Below are 24,818 nucleotides of genomic sequence, written 5' to 3'. Positions count from 1 at the left end.
ACTCAGAGGCAGAGGCTATTTCGTCCATCACTGTTGTCATAGCTTTAGTATGAGTTTTAGAAAGTTACTTAAATTTTTTATATTTACATGAATACACTTCCTTATATGTTGCCTTGGTTACAACTTAAATAATAAACAGTTTTTTTCATTTTTTAAATTGAGTGTCTTCTTTATTTACAATGCCAATGATAAAACCTTTCCCATTTCCCCCCTCCCAAAAGCCCCCCTCCCCAACGATTCCCTACCCCTCCTCCCACCCCTGCCTCCATGTATATGCCCCTCTACCCTACACAGTCCCACCTCCCTCCCAACTTCCCCTGCCATCTGTTTTCCTTTGTTGTGGCCTCTATTGAGCCTTTACCTGACCAAAGTCCACTCCTCCCACTGATGCCCAAAAAGGCATTCCTGCCACATTTTTTATTTTTTGGCTGGAACCATATATATCCCTTGATTGATGGTTCAGTCCCTGGGAGTCTTGGGGTGTCTGGGTGTCCGAAGTCATTGTTCTTCCCATGGGGCTATAAACCCCTTCAGCTGCTCTGGACCACCCTCCAGATCCCCTCTTGGGGACCCCAAGCTCAGTCCAATAGTTGGTTGCTAGTTTCAGCCTCTGAATTTGTAAGGCTCTGGCAGGGCCCCTCTGGAGACAGCCAGGTCATACTAAAGTAGCAATTGCATTTTTCATTTAATTGTAGTTAGTTTTGTTTGCTTAACTTGGGATATTGACTTTCTAAATTGTTCTTCCTTAGTATGATTAAGCAGATTGTAGAAACCAAATGAACTTAATTTGACTACCATGTTCTACCATATTTGTCAGCCACTACAAAATTGACAGGACTGACTATAAATCTATAAATATATACTTGTCACAATCACTCATAAAATAATTTTACCTATAAATGAACAGCTGAAATTTGCATGAACAACCTTGTATTTAAACAGGTTTGCAGAACGAAGAACTCTCCTAGCCCAACATGGTATTGCTCTATGAAGCTCCTATAGTGTTGCCAAAATAATATATATGCATATATATATATGGCAGTCTGTATAGTATTCTAAAGCTGTTAAACATACAGCCAGCTAGATTTTTCTATTATTGGAACAATAGAAACATCTAATGGACCAGGACATTTTGCTGAAAGTTACTGTCTTCTGTTGACTGTTAAAATATAGAAAAGTTTCCTTGAAATTTTCCTAAAGCACTATCTGCTGTGGGAATTCCAGCTGCTCATTTATGTGCAAGGTACAATGAAAACCATAGAGAAAACTTAACATTTGAGCTCCATAGCTGTGGCCAGACATTTTCACAAATGTGGCCTTACCTATTTATTGTCTTGCACAAGTCCATGGCATGATTATCCTCATAGATAACCTGACACTTCTTTTAACTCTAACTAAAACTACATAGCTCTCACTTAAGTTCAGGATTACTTGCATTTTATTTAAGAAATATAGCCTAAACTAATATAACAGCTTTAGACTTTTAAATACACTCTCTCACTGAACCAAAATGTATGTTAAAATTTTGCTTTTTTGCCATGATATTATTATAATCAACTGCTTTCATATATTCTAGCTGTTGTCACCAGAGATAGCTGAACATTACAAAGTGTCTTAAAAATAACATTGATCAAACTAAACCTAAATATATTTGTAATCATTGGCTTTTTCACAAAATACATATAATGATGCTTAGTTAATGTAAGTTAAAATCGATAAATAATAAACCCCAATGACAGGTTAATTTAACATTTGAGAAAAATTTATGCTCAAAATGAATATTACACTGCTTCTAACATATAAAATTGAACAATACAATTGAAAAGGTTTTTAAAAATTATTTTTTAGGAGTCTTATTATGTTCCCAAACTGAAATGATTTGTTTCCATCTTTTTCTTTTGTTCTTTCTTTGCCACTTACAGGTTTGTTTTGAATTTATCCATTTGGAATTTCATGCTGTACATTTTTATCATATATTTTGTTCCTCTAGTTCTCCCATTTCTCTAGACAAAAACAGAGCAAACACAGAAAAGAAAACATTCCAGTTGAAAACTATGGGGAAAAGAAAACAATCCAGTTGAAAACCATGGAGAAAAGAAAACAATCCAGTTGAAAACTATGGAGTTGAAAACTTTGACCAGTTAGTGCTGGTCAGCTGTTCCTGAGCTTGGAGTTTATAGTAATTTGTGGTTGGTATGTTTGAGCCCTAGGGTGGAGGTCCTGCAGGGCACAGGTGCAAGAGTTCTGGCAGAGGGAAGGGCGAGGGGATGCTGCTGACTGGGGTGTTGTTTCCACCATCTCTGTGCGGACACGGCACCTGCAGCTACCTTCTTCGCTCCCCACGTTACCCACGTTGCTCTGTGCTGAGTCCAGTGTGGTGGGACAGTGAAAGGCTGCCTAGCCAGGGAGGATTGCAGCAGAGAGGCTGGTGTTGCTTCCGGAGAGCGAACCTCTTCCCTCATGTTACAGCTCTTAGGACAGAAACTCTCAGACAATGGAGTAATTCTCCCACACATTTTATTTCCCCTATAGGATTCAGGATAGGGTTTATATTCAGTTTGGGGGTGATTCAGGGTTTGGCAGCAGGTACTTCTCATTGGCTTGGACTGCAAGCTTGGGGAAACCTTATTTACATGTGGGAAGGCTTGGTGCTGCTCCCACATGACTGATGGCCACACACCTCGTGTGTGTGTGTGTGTGTGGGGGGGGTGTTGTGAGGGTTACAACTGTGGTTGTCCAGGCGGTAGTGACTGAACTACTTCTGTGCAGTGCAGGTGGAAACTCTGCCCGCAAGGTCTTAGGTAGAAGCCCTCATCCCACTAGGTCTCTAGGGTTCAAAGCTACCCATTGCAGAACATTTTCTCTATACTGGTGATAGTGCGTGCCTATTCCATATCTGCCGTGTGTGGATATTGTCTGTCTTGAGTCTATGCAGATCTTGAGCACACTGTCACAGTCTTATTGCGTTCACATGGGCATTCACCCTGGACGTGCGACGTCTGGAAAATGCCATTTCTTTAAAATCATCTGTCAGCTCTGTGTTCTTAAAATGTTTCCACCTTCTCTTCCCCATTGATACCATAGTTGCGAGCGTACAGGTCTGAAGAAGTCATTCCACTTCATGCTGAGCACTTCAAATTATCTCACTGGCTCACCACACATTGTCAATAATTATACCATTTACTGCAAGAGGAAGCTTCTCAGAGGAGGGTAAAGCAATGCACTTTTCTTCTAGGTTAGCAATATTTCATTACAAGGTGTTTCATTGCTATGTTTATTTAGCATAATAACAGTAAAATTCTTAACTTTGGTCTCCAAAATATGTAATCTAAGGTTTTAGGCCTCATTAAAAATATCAGGTATGGGTTCCATCTCAAGAAGTGGGCCTTAGATCCATTGTAGAGTGATGGGTTACCGCCATCGCATTCCTGCCACCAGTGTACCAGTGGTACAACTTGCAAGCAGGTCATTACACTTTTCATATACTTTCATATATTTTTATATATTTATACTGTTCAAGGTTATTAGTTGAATGAGAATTAATTCTTGTTTCTCCTCCCTTAAAATGGATAGTATCTGTCAGCACATGAAGGCTAGTCAGTATTTAAGAAGTTTCCAGTTCAGTGAGTGCTGCCTTTATCCATAGTCTAGGTCATATGTATTTGGGTCTTCAGCACAATGGTCTTTTGGTCAAAGTTTACAGGTTACCCAATACATTTTTAAGGGTAATTTAAAGATCCTCTTTGGTCAATCACTAAAAAAAGGATGAATTTCATTCTGGCTCAATGTTAATTACTTAAATGTATATACTTTGGAATGTTTCCAAGGCAGTAGGATTCCACATAGATTTTTAATGTAATAATAATTTCAAATAATTCTAGTGTTAGTAGTTTCTCACCAAATATCTTCCTTCGTGCTATCTTTCCATACTTCTCCCTAGTAATCTATTCTAGATTCCCCTTAACTTCTTTTTTTTAAAAAAAGATTTAGTTATTTATTATATGTAAGTATACTGTAGCTATCTTCAGACACTCCAAAAGAGAGTGCCAGATCTTGTCCCGATGGTTGTGAGCCACCATGTGGTTGCTGGGATTTGAACTCAGGAACTTCAGAAGAGCAGTCAGTGCTCTTAACTGCTGAGCCAGCTCTCCACCCCTTAACTTCTTACAACATGATATTCTATATCCCCTTTCTTGGAAGATCCTCACCTGCCTCTTGCTTTCTTATTAGCTACCTAACCACTGTCAGTCTTATTAATAAGACACATGCAACTAAAACTTAAAAGTTAATATCTACACATTAGAGAAAACATTAAAATAAGTTTTATTTGTCTGATATAATTAGTTTTTCTTCTTTATTTATATATTTTTTATTTACATTTCAAATGATTTCCCCTTTTCTGGGTCCCCACTCCCCGCAAGTCCCATAAGCCCGCTTCCCTCCCCTTGTTCCTCCATCTACCCCTTCCCACTTCCCTGTTCTGGAATTCCCCTATACTGTTGCATTGAGTCTTTACAGAACCAGGGGCCACTCCTCCATTCTTTTTGGACATCATTTAATATGTGGATTATGTCTTGGGTCTTCAAAGTTTCTAAGCTAATATCTGCTTATCAGTGAATGCATACCATGATTGATCTTTTGAGACTGTGTTACTTCTTAGTATGATGTTCTCCAGCTGCATCTATTTGTCTAAGAATTTCATGAATTCATTGTTTCTAATGGCTGAATAGTACTCCATTGTGTATATATACCACATTTTTTGTATCCATTCCTTCGTTGAGGGATACCTAGGTTCTTTCCAGCTTCTGGCTACTACAAATAGGGCTGCTATGAACAAAGTGGAACATGTGTCCTTATTGCATGCTGAAGAATCCTCTGGGCATATGCTCAGGAGTAGTATAGCAGGGTCCTCAGGAAGTGTCATGCCCAGTTTTCTGAGGAACTTCCAGACTGATTTCCAAAGTGGTTGCACCATCTTGCAATCCCACTAGCAGTAGATGAGTACTCCACTTTCTCCACATCCTCGCCAACACCATATGTCTCCTGAGTTTTTGACCTCAGCCATTCTGACTGGTGTGAGGTGAAATCTCAGGGTTGTTTTGATTTGCATTTCCATAATGATTAATGATGTTAAACATTTCTTAAGGTGTTTCTCAGCCCTCCAAAGTTCTTCATGTGAAAATTCTTTGTTTAGCTCTGTACCCCACTTTTTAATGGGGTTATTTGGTTCTCTGGGTTCTATCTTCTTGAGTTCTTTGTATATATTAGATATTAGGCCTCTGTCGGATTTAGGGTTGGTGAAGATCCTTTCCCAATCTGTTGGTTGATGTTTTGTCCTTTTGACAGTGTCCTTTGCCTTATAGAAACTTTGTAGTTTTATGAGGTCCCATTTGTCAATTCTTGATCTTAGAGCATAAGCTATTGGTGTTCTATTAAGGAACTTTTCTCCTGTGCCCATGTCTGCAAGGGTCTTCCCCAGTTTCTTTTCTATTAGTTTCAATGTGTCAGGTTTTATGTGGAGATCCTTGATCCATTTGTAGTTGAGCTTAGTACAAGGAGATAGGGATGGATCGATTTGCATTCTTCTACATGCTGACCTCCAATTGAACCAGCACCATTTGTTGAAAAGACTATCTTGTTTCCACTGGATGCTTTCAGCTCCTTTGTCGAAGATCAAGTGACCATAGGTGTGTGGGTTCATATCTGGGTCTTCAATCCTATTCCATTGATCTGCTTGCCTTACATTGTACCAATACCATGCAGTTTTTATCACTATTGCTCTGTAGTAAAGTTTGAGGTCTGGGATACTGAATCCCCCTGAAGTTCTTTTACTGTTGAGAATAGTTTTAGCTATCCTGGGTTTTTTGTTATTCCAGATGAATTTGAGAATTGCTCTTTCCAGCTCTATGAAGAACTGGGTTGGGATTTTTATGGGGATAGCATTGAATCTGTAGATTGCCTTTGGCAAGATGGGCATTTTAACTATATTAATCCTGCCAATCCACGAGCATGGGAGATTTTTCCATTTTCTGAGATATTGTTCAATTTCCTTCTTCGGAGATCTGAAATTCTTGTCATATAGGTCTTTCACTTGTTTAGGTAGAGTCACACCAAGATACTTTATGCTGTTTGTGGCTATTGTGAAGGGTGTCATTTCCCTAATTTCTTTTTCAGTCTGCTTATTCTTTGAGTATATGAAGGCTACTGAATTGCTTGAGTTGATTTTGTAGCCAGCCACTATGCTGAAGTTGTTTATCAGCTGTAGGAGTTCTCTAGTAGAGTTTTTTGGGTCACTTAAATATACTATCATATCATCTGCAAATAGTGATAGTTTGACTTCTTCCTTTCCCATTTGTATCCTTTTGACCTTCTTATGTTGTCTAATTGCTCTAGCTGGGACTTCAAGAACTATATTGAAAAGATATGGAGAGAGGATGCAGCCTTGTCTAGTCCCTGATTTTAGTGGGATTGCTTCAAGTTTCTCTCCATTTAGTTTGATGTTGGCTACTGGTTTGCTGTATATTGCTTTTACTATGTTTAGATATGGGCCTTGAATTCCTGTCCTTTCCAAGACTTTTAGCATGAAAGGATGCTGGATTTTGTCAAATGCTTTTTCTGCATCTAATGAAATGATCATGTGGTTTTCTTCTTTGAGTTTGTTTATATAGTGGATAGCATTTATGGATTTCCTTATATTGAACCTTCCCTGCATCCCTGGGATAAAGCCTACTTGATCATGGTGGATGATCGCTTTGATGTGTTCTTGGATTCGGTTGGCAAGAATTTTATTGAGTATTTTTGCATTGATATTCATAAGGGAAATTGGCCTGAAATTCTCTTTCTGAACCAGTTTTGCAGAAGAGTTCCCAGCCATTGGGGGAAGGGTTTTCCCCAAACTTTAAATTTGGAGCTCCCCATTAAACATTGAGCTTTGATCAGAAAAACCTTGTCTTGGATCCTTATTACCTTTTATTGCATGCCAAGCTTTCCATCCAGATGATCTTGGTTCCCATAGCCATAGGCAGTTACACTTATGGCTAAATTGAAGGCAATGCTTCTTTCTATAGTATTCACTGGATATCCAATATCTAGTTTAGTTTTCTCTAGTTACTTTGTGGGTTACTGATAGGAAATACCTGGCTCATGTTTGTTGCCAACTTACAAATTAATCCCCTCATGGGCTTCCCCTGTATTTACAGGATTATCTTGTGGGGAGTCTTCCATTGGTGAGGTGTTACCTTGAAAATATCTTGCTGATCTGATTCATTAGTTCAATGCCTACCCTTACTATACAAATATACCTTCTACAAATACCAGAAGGCAGAAACCTCCTAGAGAAGTCTCTAGAAATTCGTTGATTACAATCCTTTTTTAAAAATAATCTGTATCCCACAGATAAAACAACAGACATTTTAATATTGAGGATTATTCAACATTGCTTCTCCAATTATATAATTATTATCAACAGCATAAACAGAAGTTCTAATTCATTTATCCATGGGTGCTAATTGAGATGTTAAAGGTCTATGAATGTATTTTAGACTTTGCATTTGTATTTTCAAGAGCTGTCTTGAATCAGGATCTTATGTTGCCTTGTTTATAGTGGACACTAATCTATGTAGGAAGTCAGTACAAGTCTCTGGGGCTTTTCATAATCATTGTAAATGACATAGGTCCTTTTCCCTGTTCCTATCCCTGTTCTTTATCCCAGGATCTTAAAGCTCCTAAAAACAGTCCAATGTGCAATACTAGAGTCATCAAATTGCATGTCCTGCCTTAAATCAGGAAATTTACTCTCACCTAACAATTATCTTTCATGATATTAACTCCTTTAGACCTATTACAATTTTCCATAATTGTAGCTTCTTCTCAACTCCATGTCAGCCATCATAATTGAGAACCAGCCTTCAGTGCAGGTGCTGCTAAGCCTTTGTAGTCTTGAAGTATAACCTTCTGTTGTGTAGTCCATGTATTTTACATCAGCCTCACATAGGGTGAGTGCACTCCATAAGTTATCATTGATTCATTAAAATGTTTAAGATAGTGTGTTTTAACAGAATTCCAGACTGGTTTTTCAGGTTTTGAATTTACAGCATTTTCTGGCATTTTTCTCAGGTTACTGTGATAGCTAGTGTGGGTAGCTGACCACCTTTAATTTCATTAGTTACTATAGGTTCACAATTGGCCACTCCCTGCTCTCTCACTTCCTTTGTCTCTTGTATCTCAAGTTTTTCTATTATTATAACTAATTTTGCTTCTCATATAGCTTGTTTATATATAAACAAGCTATATGAGAATATATATATATTCTCATATATGTATATGATATATATATATATATATATATATATATATAGAGAGAGAGAGAGAGAGAGAGAGAGAGAGAGAGGGAGAGAGAGAAATTGTAAGGAGGAGTTTCCTCTGATGTTTGCAATTGTAATCAGTACTGTGATGTCTTTTCCAAAATAACATTTCTGTCTCCTCAACTCCTATATTTACATTTAAGGGATCTGAAATTGAGTTTACAATTTTTTTTTGGATATTTTATTTATTTGCATTTCAAAAGTTATCTCCTTTCCTGGTTTCCCCTCCAGAAAACTCTTATCCCATCCTCCCTCCCCCTGCTTATATCAGGGTGATCCCCCACCACCCACCCACTCCTATCTCCCTGCCCTGGGGCATCAAGCCTTCACAGGACCAAGAGCCTCTCCTCCCATTGTCCAATATTTTTAATGTCACAGGAGCCCCTCCTCCCATTGTCCGATATTTGCAGGAAAAGTCTGTCTATATAAAATTGCATTTGCAGTGGCTAACTGTGATTCACTGACCTAGGTATTTGGATTTAATCCATTTGCAGAGCAGCCATATACATAGATTAAAATTTTCTACATAAACTGTTCAATGCTTGTTTTCTAGGCCTGAGCTGCCTCATTCAGAATGATTGTTTCTAGCTATATCCAGTTACCTGAAATTTCCTAACCATATTTTCCTTTTCTTAGTTGAAGAATAATATTCCATTGCACAAATGTACTGTATTTGCATTAAACATTTCTCATGGTAAAATCAAATCGAGAAGTATATAAAAGTAGTAAACATTAAGATTATTAAAATTGGAAAATAAATTTTTAAAGTTATATCCTTTAAGATAGAGGTCATTAGCTATGATCTTCAATTTGGAATATTATGAAAGAAGTATTAACTGCTTTTTTGTTTTTATAAACTACTATATTTCATTCAAATCAGTTATATTTTCTCTTACCTTTCATACATTTCTTAATTTACTATTGATGTTGAGAATCATATCATGAAGGTCATTAAAAACAAAAACTAAACTAAATTAAACTAAACTAAACTAAAATAAAATAAGAGCCATGTTTTAGTTTTTCTTTGCCACACGCATAAGGTCAATTTGGCCTCTTATGCACAGGTATCCTCCATTTCTTTGTTGTTGATCTCCTATCAGAAATAATTTATTAGTTCCCTATTATCTAATGTATGTTGTCAACAATAAGTCATGATCTTATTCTACAATTTTCTATTAATATTTTCAATAAAGCTGTTTTGAGAATGTAAGTAGCTTTTGATTGTCCTTATCTTTATGGAATATATACAGTAGACATTCACAAAAGAATGGCTCTTATTTTCAGAATGTCGTATGATATCTAGGATTGAATAGATCTCTCAAATTCTGTAGATATGTTACACATAATCTTTGGTCTGTGAAATATTTATGGTAGCTAATCAGAAATATTTCCAAATAAACATCTAGTGTCTAATACTGGACCAAAAACACTAATTCCACACTGCAGCCAATAGCAAAGAGATCTGTAAAGGTGGTTATTTTCCCTCTCAGTTACTTGACTCTCACTGTATTCAGGTTTCTTCCAAACTATTTGAAAATTACACCCTTTATTAAAATAAGGAGAAAGGCTGAGTATGGAAAGTTACAAGATGCTGTGGGGGATGGAAGATGAGCCGATGTGAAAGATTAACTGAAAATAAATATATATGAAAATACCATGAGAAAACCTAGAGGGGAACAACCAGAGAAGCCCACAGGAAGACAATGTGGAGTATGATAGATGTTGGAATCATTAACACTAAATGGGATGTCTTCAAAACTTCTTCTACTCATAACTCAGACAACTCTGGGAAAAAGGAAGCAGAAAGAGTGTAAGAGCCACAGAGGATGGAAGATACCAAGAAATCAAAGCCTTCTAGACACAACAGAGCTGAAACACTTATAATCACACAATGGCTTTGGTATCATGCACAGAGCCTGAAAGCATCTGTAGCAGACAAGATCCTAGAGGAAAAAGGGATAAATGCCCTGATTGATACTCCATAAACTTCTCCAATTGATAACCACTTGCAAAGGAAACATTACATTTCTTCAGAGGAGCCTCACTGGGGAAACATAGCACTGGTCCTATGCCCAGAATTAGACAGCAAAAGAAGAAGAAGAAGAAGAAGAAGAAGAAGAAGAAGAAGAAGAAGAAGAAGAAGAAGAAGAAGAAGAAGAAGAAGAAGAAGAAGAAGAAGAGGAGGAGGAAGAGGAGGAGGAGGAGGAGGAGGAGGAGGAGGAGGAGGAGGAGGAGGAGGAGGAGGAGGAGGAGGAGAAGGAGAAGGAGAAGGAGAAGGAGAAGGAGAAGGAGAAGGAGAAGGAGAAGGAGAAGGAGAAGGAGAAGGAGAAGGAGAAGGAGAAGGAGAAGGAGAAGGAGAAGGAGAAGGAGAAGGAGAAGAAGAAGAAGAAGAAGAAGAAGAAGAAGAAGAAGAAGAAGAAGAAGAAGAAGAAGAAGAAGAAGAAGAAGGAAGAAGAAGAAGAAAGAAGAAGAAGAAGAAGAAGAAGAAGAAGAAGAAGAAGAAGAAGAAGAAGAAGAAGAAGAAGAAGAAGAAGAAGAAGAAGAAGAAGAAGAAAAGAAAAAAAGAGGAGGAGAAGAAGTAGCAGTGGAGTAGTAGTTGTAGTAGTAGTAGTAGTAGTAGTAGTAGTAGTAGTAGTAGTAGTTAAAAGCATATTTGGAGATTGTTTTGCAATGTCATCAAGGTCCTTTTTTAAGAAGATATTTTCTTTATTTACATTCCAATGTTATTCCCTTTTCTGGTTTCCCCTCTGAAAACCTCTACATTGGGTCATTGAGCCTTCACAGAACCAAGGGCCTCACCTCCCACTGATGCATTGATGTCTGACAAGGACATCCTGTGCTACATATGAAGCTGCAGCCATGGTCCCTACATGTGTCCTCTTTGGTTGGTGGTTTAATCCCTGGGATCTCTCATGGTACTGGTTGGTTCATATTGTTGTTCCTCCAAGGGGGCTGCAAGCTCCTTCAGATGCACAGGTCTGTAGGTACATTAATGGTTCAGGTTTTGTGTTTTTATAGGATTTTTGTATGTTTTTTTCCCTTATCTGAGTTTCTTGTGCTTTGTCATTTTGTTTGTTTGCTTATTTGGATGCTTTGTCATATTATAATTTTATCTTTTTGATTTATCTTACTTTATTATTACTTTTTAGATGACTTTGTTTTCTAACAAAGATAGACAGGTGTGGACTCTGATTGCAGTTTAGGTGGGGAGAAACTGGAAGAGTAGAAAGTGTAGAAACCATAATTAGAATACATTGTATGGAAAATATATATTTTCAGTACAAAAGGAAAAATGTAATATATATATAATCACACATTCTGACATACTATCACATACTATGGTCTTCCAAGCTTCTACTTTCCCGTGAGAGCAAAAAAGAATTCCTAAAACTATCAAAGCAAGGGTTGAGTGTTGCCTACCTGGAATCCCATCACTGGCAATGCTGAGGCACGAGAATGATAAGTTTAAGACAAGATGGCTCAGGCGATTAAAAGCACTTTGTCAAATAAATTAAAAAATAAGTAAATAAAGAGATAGATGATAAATAAAACAAGTAAATAAATAAACAAATAAACAGAGATAGATGATAGATTAAATAAATATATAAGGCGCTTCCTAACCCACTAGCTTATCTCTACTTTGGATCATGGCAGAAACCAACTAATGTGGTTCTGCATCTTTAACATGCTGCTGGGGGATCAGAATGCTGCTGTGGAGGTGCAATGCAGGGGCGCTAGCCTGCTTGTCTTCCTTGCTGCTGGAGCATGCTCAGCTCATTGGAAACCAACACCACGCTGCTACCCAATCCAAAATAGGGGTCCCAGCCTGTATTTCTCTGAATGAGAAACAGTGGTGGGGGACCAGGACAGAGGCTGAGGTTCTCAATCGCCTTTGTACCCAGACCCCCCCTAGAGTTGAAAACCATGAGCCTAGTCTTAGGTGTGGCTCAGTTTGATGAAGCCCCTTCCCCCGTGTATATTCTTTATAAAGGAAACAGTCCTTGTTTGTCCAAACTGCTTTATTCATGGCAGATGTGGATGCATATGACTTACTCAGGGTGAACCAAAGGTTAAACAACTTTCACAGGAAGGGGCGTCCTGGGAGGGAAGCCAATTGACTAGACACTCAGGCCCTATATAGATACATTAATATGGAGAACCCTAAGCTTTACACTAAGTGACCAATTGTCATGGTTTTATTACTAGAGTGCCGTGGTTATGTGCTATAGGACAGGGAGTTGCTCAAAAGCTAAATCGGACTCCTGTTGTTATCAATTAATGAGTTTTATTGGGGTTCTGAACTTTACAAGTACCTTACCAGGTCTTCTGTTTGGTGGCACAGTCTATTGCCCCACTTGACATAGTTGATATTTATTAAAGATTTCCTTTTTTCCTCAGCAAAGAATAACTTAATTTCAATTAAAGTGAACTTTTTCTTTTTTCTTTTTTTTTTTAATATTTTTATTTTCTATATTCTTTGTTTACATTCCAAATGATTTCCCCTTTCCTGGATCCCCCTTCCCCATATGTCCCATAAACCTTCTTCTCTCCATCCATTCTCCGATCACCTCCCTCCTTTTTTCTCTGTCCTTATATTCCCCTCCAATGCTAGATCAATCCTTTCCAGGATAAGGACCCTCTCCATACTTCTTCATGGGAGTCATTTGCTTTGTGATTTGTGCCTTGGTTATTCAGGGCTTCTGGGATAATTAATATCCACTTATCAGAGATTGCATTCCATGTGTATTCTTTTGTGATTGGGTTACCTCACTTAGGATGATATTTTCCAGATCAAACAATTATGCTTTTGCCCTATGTTTCAGAGTAGCTGGCTAATGTTAGATCAATTAGTCGTTATTGAAAGAATGAATAACCTATTGTGTCAACTCAAAGGCATTGTCTTATTTTATTTTATTATAAAAATATGGCTTAAAAGGTATATTTCTAGTTTGGAATTAAACTGCTTTTCACATCTAAACTTAATGAGATAAATGATAGAATATTGTATAAAAACTTGAAGCTAGATTTTTTTTAAGTAGACCTGAATGTGGTAGATTGGAACTTGAAAATATGAAGTGTCTAGCTATAATTTAACACTGATATTTTATTCTGGAGAGAGCATTTATGCCTTTACATGCCAAGGACAAATTTAGCTCTAGATATTGGGACACAGAGTCTGAGCAGTGCTGGCATGCTGCTGTCCTAAAACTCTTTGAAAAAGTCACCTGGCTTGTATGCATCCTTCTTGGAAATTCTTTTGTGAATCTTTCCATTGCATCATTGTTTTGGTGATTTCTCTCCTCTGCAGCACACAGGGGATGGTGATATACATGCTGTGTTGGGATATCTTATAAATGCATTTACACATAGACTGCAGACAGTACAGATGGCACACTCTACAGTTACTTGAAGCTGTGAAACAGTCATTCAAAATTTAAATACAAATTTTATCTTACATTCATATTCTTAACATTGAGGTATCATCATTTTGACCCATTTTAAGGAAAGAAGAACATCGTAAATATAGTTGGGAAAAACTGGCTAAATTTAATTTGAATATAGGCATTTAACCAAATAATGTTTTGTAAGCAACTGAATAGAAATTAAGACATATAATAGAAATTCAGCAAATATATTTTGAATTTTAACTGATAATCATAGTTAAGTTAATGTACATGATCCATGGCAATTTTTTCTCCAGCTAGTCTGTCTTCTTCTTCTTCTTCTTCTTGTTCTTCTTCTTCTTGTTCTTCTTCTTCTTCTTCTTCTCATACTCCCTCCTCCTCTTCCTCCTCTCTTCCTCCTCCTCTTCTTTTTCTCCTCCTCCTCCTCTTCTCCTCCTCTCCTCCTCCTCCCCTCTACCCTTCCTCCTCTTCCTCCTCCTTATTTTTAAATTCATAGCTCTCTTACTGAAGGTCATATATTTCTCCTGTTCATTTTATTTCTGAAATTCTAACTTTTTTTTGTTGAATTCCTAAAGTCTGTTTGCAATATTATTTTCTTAAGTTTTTTAGATTTCAAATAACACCTGATAATAGTCCACCATAATCTCTCTTCCTTCAATGAAATTGACGTTGTTGTTAAAGTGAAATGCATTTTGCTTGGTGGGACAGAGTGAATAAGTTTTTATTTTATTTTATTTTATTTTTGAGATTATAATTTAAGTATAATATTTTTCTTTTCTTCTTTTCTACATCCAAATATTTCCAGATACTATTCTCTACTCTTCTGAAAATGTATGGCCTGTTCTTTCACAAATTGTTGTCATATTTTTGTGTGAATTTACTTTTACCTTTATGTTCATAAACAAAGCCTGTTAGTGTTCATAATGAACATTATATGAACCTGTTAAGTTCTTATAATGCTAGCTATATGCATGTTCCCAGGGATCTTCATGTGACAGTTTACAACCAGTTGGTGTGTTCTTGCCTGGAGAGTAGTACTGCTCCTGCTGCCAGCTTTCATCAGTTAGTTTTAGTTCTTTGTGTAGGGTTGGAACCTTGTGGGATTTTCTCTGTTTGCTCTAGCATGCTCATTGTAGTTATCCTTCTGCTAATTCCTGTTTTGCTTTGTTTTTATACTTGAAGATTTCCACCTCCTATGGGTAACAACGTGTTATTGCTTTCTTTTAGTTACTCCTGATTTTTAGTTACTCCTGATTCGTTATATATTTTCCTTGTATTAAATCTAATCTTTTGTGCATTGAATTCTTAACACCAAACTGCAATAAAAAGCTTCAATTTATTGATTTTTTACAGAATACAGAGTATTTTAAAGGTACTTTCTTCCTCTAAAATACTAAAATTATAGGGTTATGGTGATTCTGTAAGATAAAATCTAAGCACATAAGCAGTTCATGCTAATAATTTATAAATAACTTTGGGAGAAATTTGATTTAAGAGAGACTTCACTTTTGATAAGAAAAATGATGGTTTAAGTATGTGTAACCTTAGTTATAAATATGGAAAATATATCAGAAAGAATCTAGAAAATTGCTTATTTGAGAGAGAGAGAGAGAGAGAGAGAGAGAGAGAGAGAGAACATCAAAAACAAGTTTCTCAAATAAAGGAACAAATAGACTGAAGCTGTTTCTGGGTAAAATGTCTCCATAATATAACGATGTGGATATGCCCCAAGGAAATGATTTATTTTTATTTTAATAAAAAGATAAAATATTCTTTTAGATAAATTGCAGAAAAATTCTAAAATATACTTGAAAGAAAAATTTGAAATCAAAATAAGCAAAATCTGAATAAATCTTAATAATAAGGAATATTTATTATTATAAACAATGCTAAATGCCAAAATAAACTATGATCTGGTAATAAGAAATTATTAATAATTTTGTTTGTTTCTTTTAGTTTTGTTTATTGCTACTATACCATAAAATTTTCATGAGGTCTTTTTTAAAAAAATAAAATCATGGTGAAGTATTTGTACTATTCTAAGGTTTGTTTCTTCATAGTACATTAATTTATCAATTTTTGACATTTTACCATTTTATGTATGAAATATACAGATTTATAATTAATTTTTAATGGTGTTTTAAAAGAAAATATATAGCATTTTGCTTAAAATGTAAATATATTCATAAAACATATACAATAACAAATAACTTATCCACATTTTGACCTGAGATCTATCTCCCAGAATTTCATATATATTAAATTTCTTATATTCTGTCAACATTTAGAATTCATATCTTCCATGTGCGTGGAGTTGCCTTATATCTTTAAGAATAGCATTTTTCAAAATTTCATTTTCAGGGTTGAATTATTTCTTTGGCTTTACACTTGACAAACAATGCTTGTGTCAAAAAACATCCTGCAATTGCTTCTCGGCCTTTTGGCTAAGATCAAGTGTAGAAAACATCCTGCAGATCATAATTAGTTTTACCCATTGTGCTGGCCTTCTTGTGTTGCTACAAACAATGAAAATACTTTACTATAAACAAGTATCACCTGCTGTCACTGTGGAGAACATGCACTCATTCTAATAGTTTCCCTGCTGTTATAAAGCAGAATTGTTAACTTTCTTTTTTCTGAGTTTTAAAATTAGGACATGGCTACATATTTGAAAGGACATTTTTCTTGAAGTTTAGTGAATTACCTAACATCTCCAGATACCTTATAGTTTCAAAATGAATTATGATCTTTTAACTTCTCACCTGTTATGAAATTAGGAAATTATTCACTAAACACATAATTACATAAGAACATGGTTGTATGGCTATATTATTTATTTTTTATTAGGTAGGTTCTTTATTTACATTTTAAATGATTTCCCCTTTCCTGGTTCCCCACTCCCAGAAAGTCCCATAAGCCCTCTTCCTTCCCCCTGTTCCCCAATCAACCCCCTCCCGCTTCCCATATTATTTCTTAAGATTAAAATAAATAATATTTGCCACAATATGTGGTTTATGAACATTTGTAGAATTTATTAGATGTGAAAATTTTACAGAGAGAATGATGTGATAGTCAGATTGTTGTTGCCTTACTGACACATTATCCTTTAACATTGGAAGCTGAATAAACCCAGAGAAAACCAGAAAAGGCTCACTAATCAGCTAAAAGACCAGGATAAATACTAAGGACCAGTGCATAGTAAGGAGAATTTCTAATTTAATATTAACAAAGTACAGGCATGGTTATTCCTCTCTGGAGAGAGAAAAAATATTTGAGTGACATACCTTGAACAGAACAATCACCAAAAATAGATTTGAAGCTTAAATTAGAATGATGTAAGCAGTAAGAGAACATTTGAAATGCTTTGTGAAAATTCCCAGAAGGTAAATGACATAATATTGACACAACATGTACAAGAAATAATGCCCTGAAGCCAAACAAAAATCAATGCAATAGAAATGGCAAGCTGAAATGCAAGATTAGTTTACATATCTCCTTGCTTATGCATTATTATCAATCATTACCCACTATATTATGCTTATGTGCTCAAAATATTAGAAGTATACATAAAACAAATCAACTTTGATCTATTGTTGAAATGAATGCTATTAAAGAGGGTTTCTTTGGTTTTAATGAATTAAAAACAAAGAAAGTTCCAAATAAGAAATTAGTGAAATACTTTTATCCCCAGGAAAAGCTAAGCTCCTGGAAGTGGTTGATACTATCTAATCAATGAGTTATGATAAAGAGCAACAGGAGCTAACATTCCCATAAAGCAATTTCTATAGGTGAATGTTTACATCATTTTTCCTGACAATTGGCAATAGCACACAACTGGTGAGCAAAGTATATTTTAAATTATACATATACTTTTTTAGGATCTGCTTACGTGACAGCATGCTTACAGACTATTTATACACATACTCTTTAGTATGTGCTTACGTGACAGCATGCTTACAGACTATTCAGAATTGAGTGAAGGAATAAAATAAATTGAAGTAATGCCATTATATTTCTATTAGAATTTTGAATTGGTAATGAAAAGAATATGATAGCCTACTGAAGTCCTTGTTCAGCTCCTGTTCAAGCAGTTGTGTTGGTGAGAATTTTGGAGGGAGCTTCTGGCATTCTGAAGAGATATGATCTCACAGCACACTTCCTGTGCCTTGGCTATAACAATATTTGCACCTCTCTTCCCTCAATGTTTGTTAAGCCTTAGGCTTAGTAATGAGTTGTAGAGGAAACCATTGGGACTATGCTCTCTAGAACTCTTCATTTTGATTAGTTGTAGTTTTGTATAATCATCTGCTGCAAAAACCAGTCTCTTGATTGGCAAGGAGGATTATATGCACTTGTCAGTATAAGAGCAAGTACTTAGACGTATTTAGGGATTGCACTAGTTTAGAAAAGTTGAGTTAAGAGAAATAGTCTTTGCCACTTAAGAGCAACCCAATTGGTTCTTCAATACCAAATGCTCAGTTCTAAAAACACATATAAGTAACACTAAACAAACTGAGCAGGTTGTACTTAAGTGTCTATAATAATAAATTAGAAGTTATTACATATGCATAGTGAGCTACATGTAATAACTGCACTATAAATACTTAACAAGGTGTATAGAAGGAAACCACAAGGCTGGCATGCATTTGACAATTCTCATTTCGCCTTCTCCATTGTTAAATTTAATACTGAGTGATGTTGAGTCCTCAGAGAGCCCACATGCCTTTAGGGTTGTCGGCATCTTTAGGTTCACTAGCCTCTGCATCAGCCTTGTGCTCTGCCTTCTCTGTCTGCTTTCCTGTTCTTATAATTCACCACAGTACATTCGCCTTCTGTCAAACAAGCTCCTCTAGAAGTGGTCCTCACCAATGCTTCTCATACATTTCTGGTATCATGTGCTGCACTCGATGTTGTTGGCATTGTTCCCAGGAATAATGGAAAGCACACGGTAACATTCAGCTGCTCAAGTATATTCGTAGCTGCTTTCTTCACAATAGCCAAAATCTGGAAATGAAACAAAGATGCCCCTTAACTGAAGAATGAATAAAGAAAATGTGGTACATTTACGCAGTGAAGCATTACTCGGCTGTTAAAAAAATGACATCATGAAATTCACAGGCAAATGTATGAGACGAGAAAATATGCTGAGCTAAGCCAGACCCAGAAATAAAAAAATAAATCATGGTTGACACTTAATCTTAGGTAGTTATCAGCTGTAAAAAAAATAATAAAATAAATAAAATCATGCTATCGCCCACATATCCAGAGAGGCAAAGAAACAAGGAAGGTTTAAGAAGGGAATTCAAAAATCTTCCCAGAAAGAGGAAACAGAACACATTTCACAGGTGGACCCGGGTCAGGTAGGATTGGCAACAGAAGGAATCAGGGAATGAGTAGTGAGAAAATGATGGGAGAAAGGACTGGAATCAGAGGCCATTTCGGGGGCAAAGTGGAAACCAAGTGCACTGGATGCTCCATGGACTTTAAGAGAAACTCTAGGTGAGATTTCTAGGAATGGAAGACACAGGTTCTGTAGTGGCCATCTTCTGTAACCAGGTAAGAAGACCTCAAATAGAGGGACTGGGACACCAACCCAGCCACAAAACAGCCTACAGCTTGTTCCAGTGCGGTGTAGGCTATCAGAATCTTCATCAAAGCATGATTCCCATTACTTCACTTGTAATACCAACCTAGTACCTGATACTAAGCAACGACTCTCAACAATGCTTTGGAGTTCGATTATATTCCTATGATAGCCTTTGTAATGAATGAAATGCCAGAAATGAAATGCTTTGTTAGGAGAAAAGCAGGCATTGGGAGGAAAGTTTTGACCACTGCAAAAATCTTAAAATGAAATAAAAGAATATAGACCACTAAATAACTGGCCAATCATCAAATATGTTGGAATATTTATTTATTTATGTTTTATGCATTTACAGTTACATGTGTCTACATGGGGCCTCATGCACATGTGTTAATGACAGGTGAAGAACTCTCACACCTCCTTCATGAATACTGCCCTTGTGCTTTGAGACAGAATCTCTCATTGGTCTGAATTTCACAAATGAGGCTAGACTGGTTAGACAGCATTCCCCTGGCCTGGTCTGCAAATATCTATAAATCAGCATCTCACACATTCTAACACTGGTGCTGAGGATTAAACTCAGGTATTTAGAATTACAATGCAAGGTCTTTACCTACTGAGCAATCCAGCATATTTCAGAATTTTTTTTTATGTGTTTGGTGGCATTGTATAAGGTGGAAAAGTCAAGAACTGATGTTTTCTTTTCATACAATATCTTATTGAGAATACACATTCACAAAAAATATAACAATAAAATAAGTGTTTGATTTCATATTGTATTTTCACTGTGTACATTTTGTTCATATCTGTGTCTAGTTTAAAATAAGATTCTGGCCTTGAACTTCAGTGTACCATTTTAAATTATTTCTATCAAGAATAAATAAATGTAGATCAATTTTAAGACAGGCTTTATGAGGATCGGCCTCTCCATGTGCATAATAGGCTCTTAGCTGATAATGAAGTTTCCTCTGCAATATATTAAGTCTTTATGTATTATATAAAACTCTATAATGAAGCATCTAAAATATAGTTATTGTAAGCAGAGTCTGGATAAATGTTTTCTTTGTTATAATTGGCCTAATTTTATGCCATCATTATTAATGATTTCTTAAGCATCCAATTCTTTCTCACACTTGAACTGAGAAATGGGCAATTTTTCAGGTCTATAAACATTTCTGTTGAATTATAACTGCACCCATTATCTTAAGAGTGAACTTATCCTTAGGGCATAATCACTCTTTGCAATTATAAATAATAGTAATTTTACCTTGGCTATCATAAACTGCAGGAAGTCCTGCATAATTATTGTGCCTCTTGACCTATAAATGTTGTCCATCTTGCTGTCCGTTGTTGATTATTTGTTAGCAATGCCTTCTACTGTTTATTCTGGACTTAGTTACAATACACATTCATAAAGATATGATTTAAAATAAAACACGTATGTTATACCACACTATAGAATAAGAACTATAGTTATAAAGGACTGAGGAGATATCAATCAATGATAAGAAAGACACTGAACCCTTAAGATTAAATTTAGATATTCTAGGAAAATAAGTTTACTAAACTATGCGACTTATGACATTTTGAAATTTGTTTACACAGCATGAATGTATAGAAGACTTAGAAAAGGTTACTCTAATTCTATCTCTTATATAGAGATTTGCAATCTCTTTGCAAATTAAAATATAACTGCATAGCTTCCCAAGTTCACTGATGTTTCTAAGGTAATATATCTAAGAAGAGAGCCCATTACTAATACTTTTCTAGACCAATATAACTTTTATGACATTCTAAATACTTATTACAACCACAGATAAATACAGCTTTCACTTTTTCCTCAAAGAAGCTTTTCTTTGCATCAGATGTAAACTATCACAGAAAATAATGACTGATCAAAACATAGAGAACAATTTTTAGTTGGTTGCCCAGAACCTATTGATATTTTAATCTCTTCTTACTTAGTTAAGAATAGCTTGGAAAGATTTTATATTTTGAAAATAGCACTCATTCTTCCAAATAATCACTCTGGTACAGAAATAATTACAAATAAATAATTAAAATGCATAAAAGATGAACAAGGTTTCCCACACCTCATAGCCAAGGAAATGACTAACAGATTGCTTTCTACCCTTCCAGGGACCCCGGTTCACTTCCTAGGATCCTGACGTCCAGTTCCAGGGTATCCCATGATGACTTTTCTAACTGATCTAAATGGTCTCATTCATGCATGTGGTACACATGTGCACACTCATTCATAGAAATACACATAAAATAGATAAACCCCTTAAAAGTTCTTAATTTCACATTCAAGTATTTTATCTAAAAATGGAACAGTTGTCACCACTGATAATTGCAGAGTAACCTATTTTATATTAACTATCCAATGCCATCATCAACAGAAAGGCTAAGCAAAATGCCAACCATCTCTATGTGAAATCAACAGTCTTCTGTCAATCTTCTCAGAACAGGAGCAGTCATCATTTTGAGGAAAAGAACATTCTAATACACTAAAATTGACTCTCTTATTGTTTCTGTGAGGGCTTTGCCAACTCAAAGGTGACACCACAAGAGTTTCAGGATCTAAGAAGAGCTTGTCCCAAGCTTTGCAAATCTTTCAAAACTCCTCAGAGTAAAATGGAAGCTAAGATCTCAAAGAAGACCACACACCTCGGGCTTTCTCCCAGGACCCTAAGGCTGATGCTTTGGCTATGATGGGGCACTACACATACAGTGTGGGCAAGGAGGAAGGTCCAGTTAGGAACCGACATGACCTCCTTTAACGATGCTGACTTCCCCTCCGTGCAAAGCTAATACAGGTTTCCAGCACAGAGGAGCTTCCCAGCCAGCACACTCAACATCACTGTGTCTTCTTTTCACAAGACTGTGGCTATTACAAAATATAAAGCATGAGGCAGAAATGGGCTGCTGGAAAATTAAAATTGAAAGAGATGCTAGAGGAACAAGATAAGGAATATGTGCGGAGTTACGCAAAATGGATTATACACTGAACACAGAGAGATAGGCATAGGTGGCTATACCTTTAAAAGTAGTGAGTGGAGTAGAGGTCAGGGCATGAAATGCAGGACCTAAAGCATATTCACATACATAACTTCTCATTCATTATAAAATAATGTATACTTCCTTGTGTGTAACTTAGTAACCCTTCCTAACACATTATATTTTAGATTCCAAATGCAAACTTAAGTGTCTAAATGTAGTAATGAAAACAAGATCCTTTGATGATATATAAAAAACCCTGAAATGAATAAAAAATCTAGATACACAAGTTTATTATTCATGGAAAGTATAAAAATTCAGTTATCCAAATAATTTCTCAGTGAAAGGAAGAAAACAAATCAAAATTGTAGATTCTCAAAGTGTGATAAAGCATTTTTTAAAATAGAACATAAACAATATATGTAAAATAGTAGCCATGCACTTTTAAAAACGATTTTAATAAAACCCACATTTCTTAATGAAGTAAGATATGCTACAATAAATTAATATATAAAATTAATTTAAAATATTTTGCATATACATATTTTTTAAAGAGAGCCGAAATCTCTGTTTAATTAGATGGTAATACATACTTTGTCATTACATGAAAGAAGAAAACAAACATATTATTGCTGCAAACATTTAAAATGTCTTGAAAAGCACTTAATTATGTGGATTTTACAACTGTGATTCCGTGTAATTGACTAACCTTTATAATCTGTATGTTTGAATTTGTGTTGATTCATACATGTCCCCTTACATGGACAAATGTATTCATAATCTAGTATATGCTCATCACATCTGTCTATATATCATATGCATGTGGAGATATATATATATATATATATATATATATATACACACACACATAGGTATATATGTATATGAACACACACATATATACGTACATAAATGTAGAGACGGAAAGAGAGAGAGACCACTCAGCAACAGGAAATCCCTGCTGCTAATATATTGGAGAAGCATCAGGACCTGAGTCTGACCCCAGCACTCCTGTAAAACCCAGCTGCAGAGTTTGTGCTGGGAGTTGTAGCACTGGAGAGGTGAGTTCCAGGTTCCAGTGAAAGACTCAGTTTTGAAAAATAATAAATAACCTGCAGTATTGGACATGAGCTTGGGGTTCTCAGTGGTATCTAGTTGAGGTAAACAATATCTGTCTCTGTCTCTTTCTCTTTCCCCCCTCCCCCCACATATGTGTTTGTGTGCTCTCCCCCCATGTGTGTGTGCTCTCCCTCCTTGTGTGCACATGTGCTCCCCCCCGTGTGTGTGTGTATGTATGTGTGTGTGTGTGTGTGCACGCGTGTATGTATGTGTGTGTGCATGTGCGCATGCACACCCATAGACATCTTTGCTTTGGTATTTTGTGTGGCATTTTGCTATTTGGTTTTAGCTTTTCGTTTTTATTTTTCAGGAAAGAGAGAAAAGAAAGAGGATATGAATTTAAATAGATAGTTAGAGAGGATCTAGGGGGAGAAATTTTCAAATATATAGTTTATGGATAAAAATATAATGTATGAAAAAATGAATTATAAATAAGTAATCGCTGGAGGCTGTAAAAAAAACAAGCACCTGAATTTGACTTTCAGTCCTCATGTACATAAACATACTCATGCACATTTCTTTATCCACCCGCCTGATCACCTCACATTTTTAACATAATTAACACAAGAATGTGAAAACAAAGAAAAACATGATTCTTTAAAGCTCATCTTTAAAAAATAATGGTGAACTTGTCACTTATTTTATTTCTGAAATTATCAAACTAGAAAGAGATGGATATTTCTTCACTGACCTAATTTAAAATGGTAGCTAGTACCTGTGTGGGTTGGTTTGGACCGAGGACTAGGGTCTGAGGTGCATATTTTACTTATCAAGACAGACCTGGCCTCCAGGTTCTCCCATCCTCCCTCAGTCCCTACCTGGAGTACCCTGCCCCCACCCCTGCCCAGGGGATGGGCTGCCCTACTCCCAAAGACTGCTCCTTATATAATCCAGACATTTGCTCTCTTTTTCCTCTCTTTCTGTCCCTCCCTTCTTCCTCTCCCCTGCCCTCTTCTCTCCTTTTCTTTTCCTTCACTTCTCTCTTGCTTCCCCTGGCTTCAATCCTTGGGGCCAGTGGACACAGCAGCGAACAGCTTCCCAATAAACTTGCCTTTAATATAATCTGATCTGGCTTCAATTGGCTCACTCCACCAATGGAGAAATAAGCTATCCCTTATTACACACTAACTGCCTGCAGTAAGATTTGAATTATCATAATTATCCAATGGAGTGCCTAGAAGAGTACAAATGCAACCAAGTGCGAGTCAAGTCCTACCCTCTTCTCCACCTATGGGCAAAACATTAAGATGATTTTCTCTAACATACCATATCTTCCTGTCTCAAATTTCACAGATAACTGAACTTTGGTCATATGAAAACATTCTGGAGAGATAAATGGCAAATTTC

The sequence above is a fragment of the Apodemus sylvaticus genome, chromosome 4 (genome assembly GCF_947179515.1).
Source record: "Apodemus sylvaticus chromosome 4, mApoSyl1.1, whole genome shotgun sequence".
NCBI lineage: Eukaryota > Metazoa > Chordata > Mammalia > Rodentia > Muridae > Apodemus > Apodemus sylvaticus.
The sequence above is the reverse complement of the archived record's forward strand: the minus strand, read 5'-3'. Positions refer to the sequence as shown.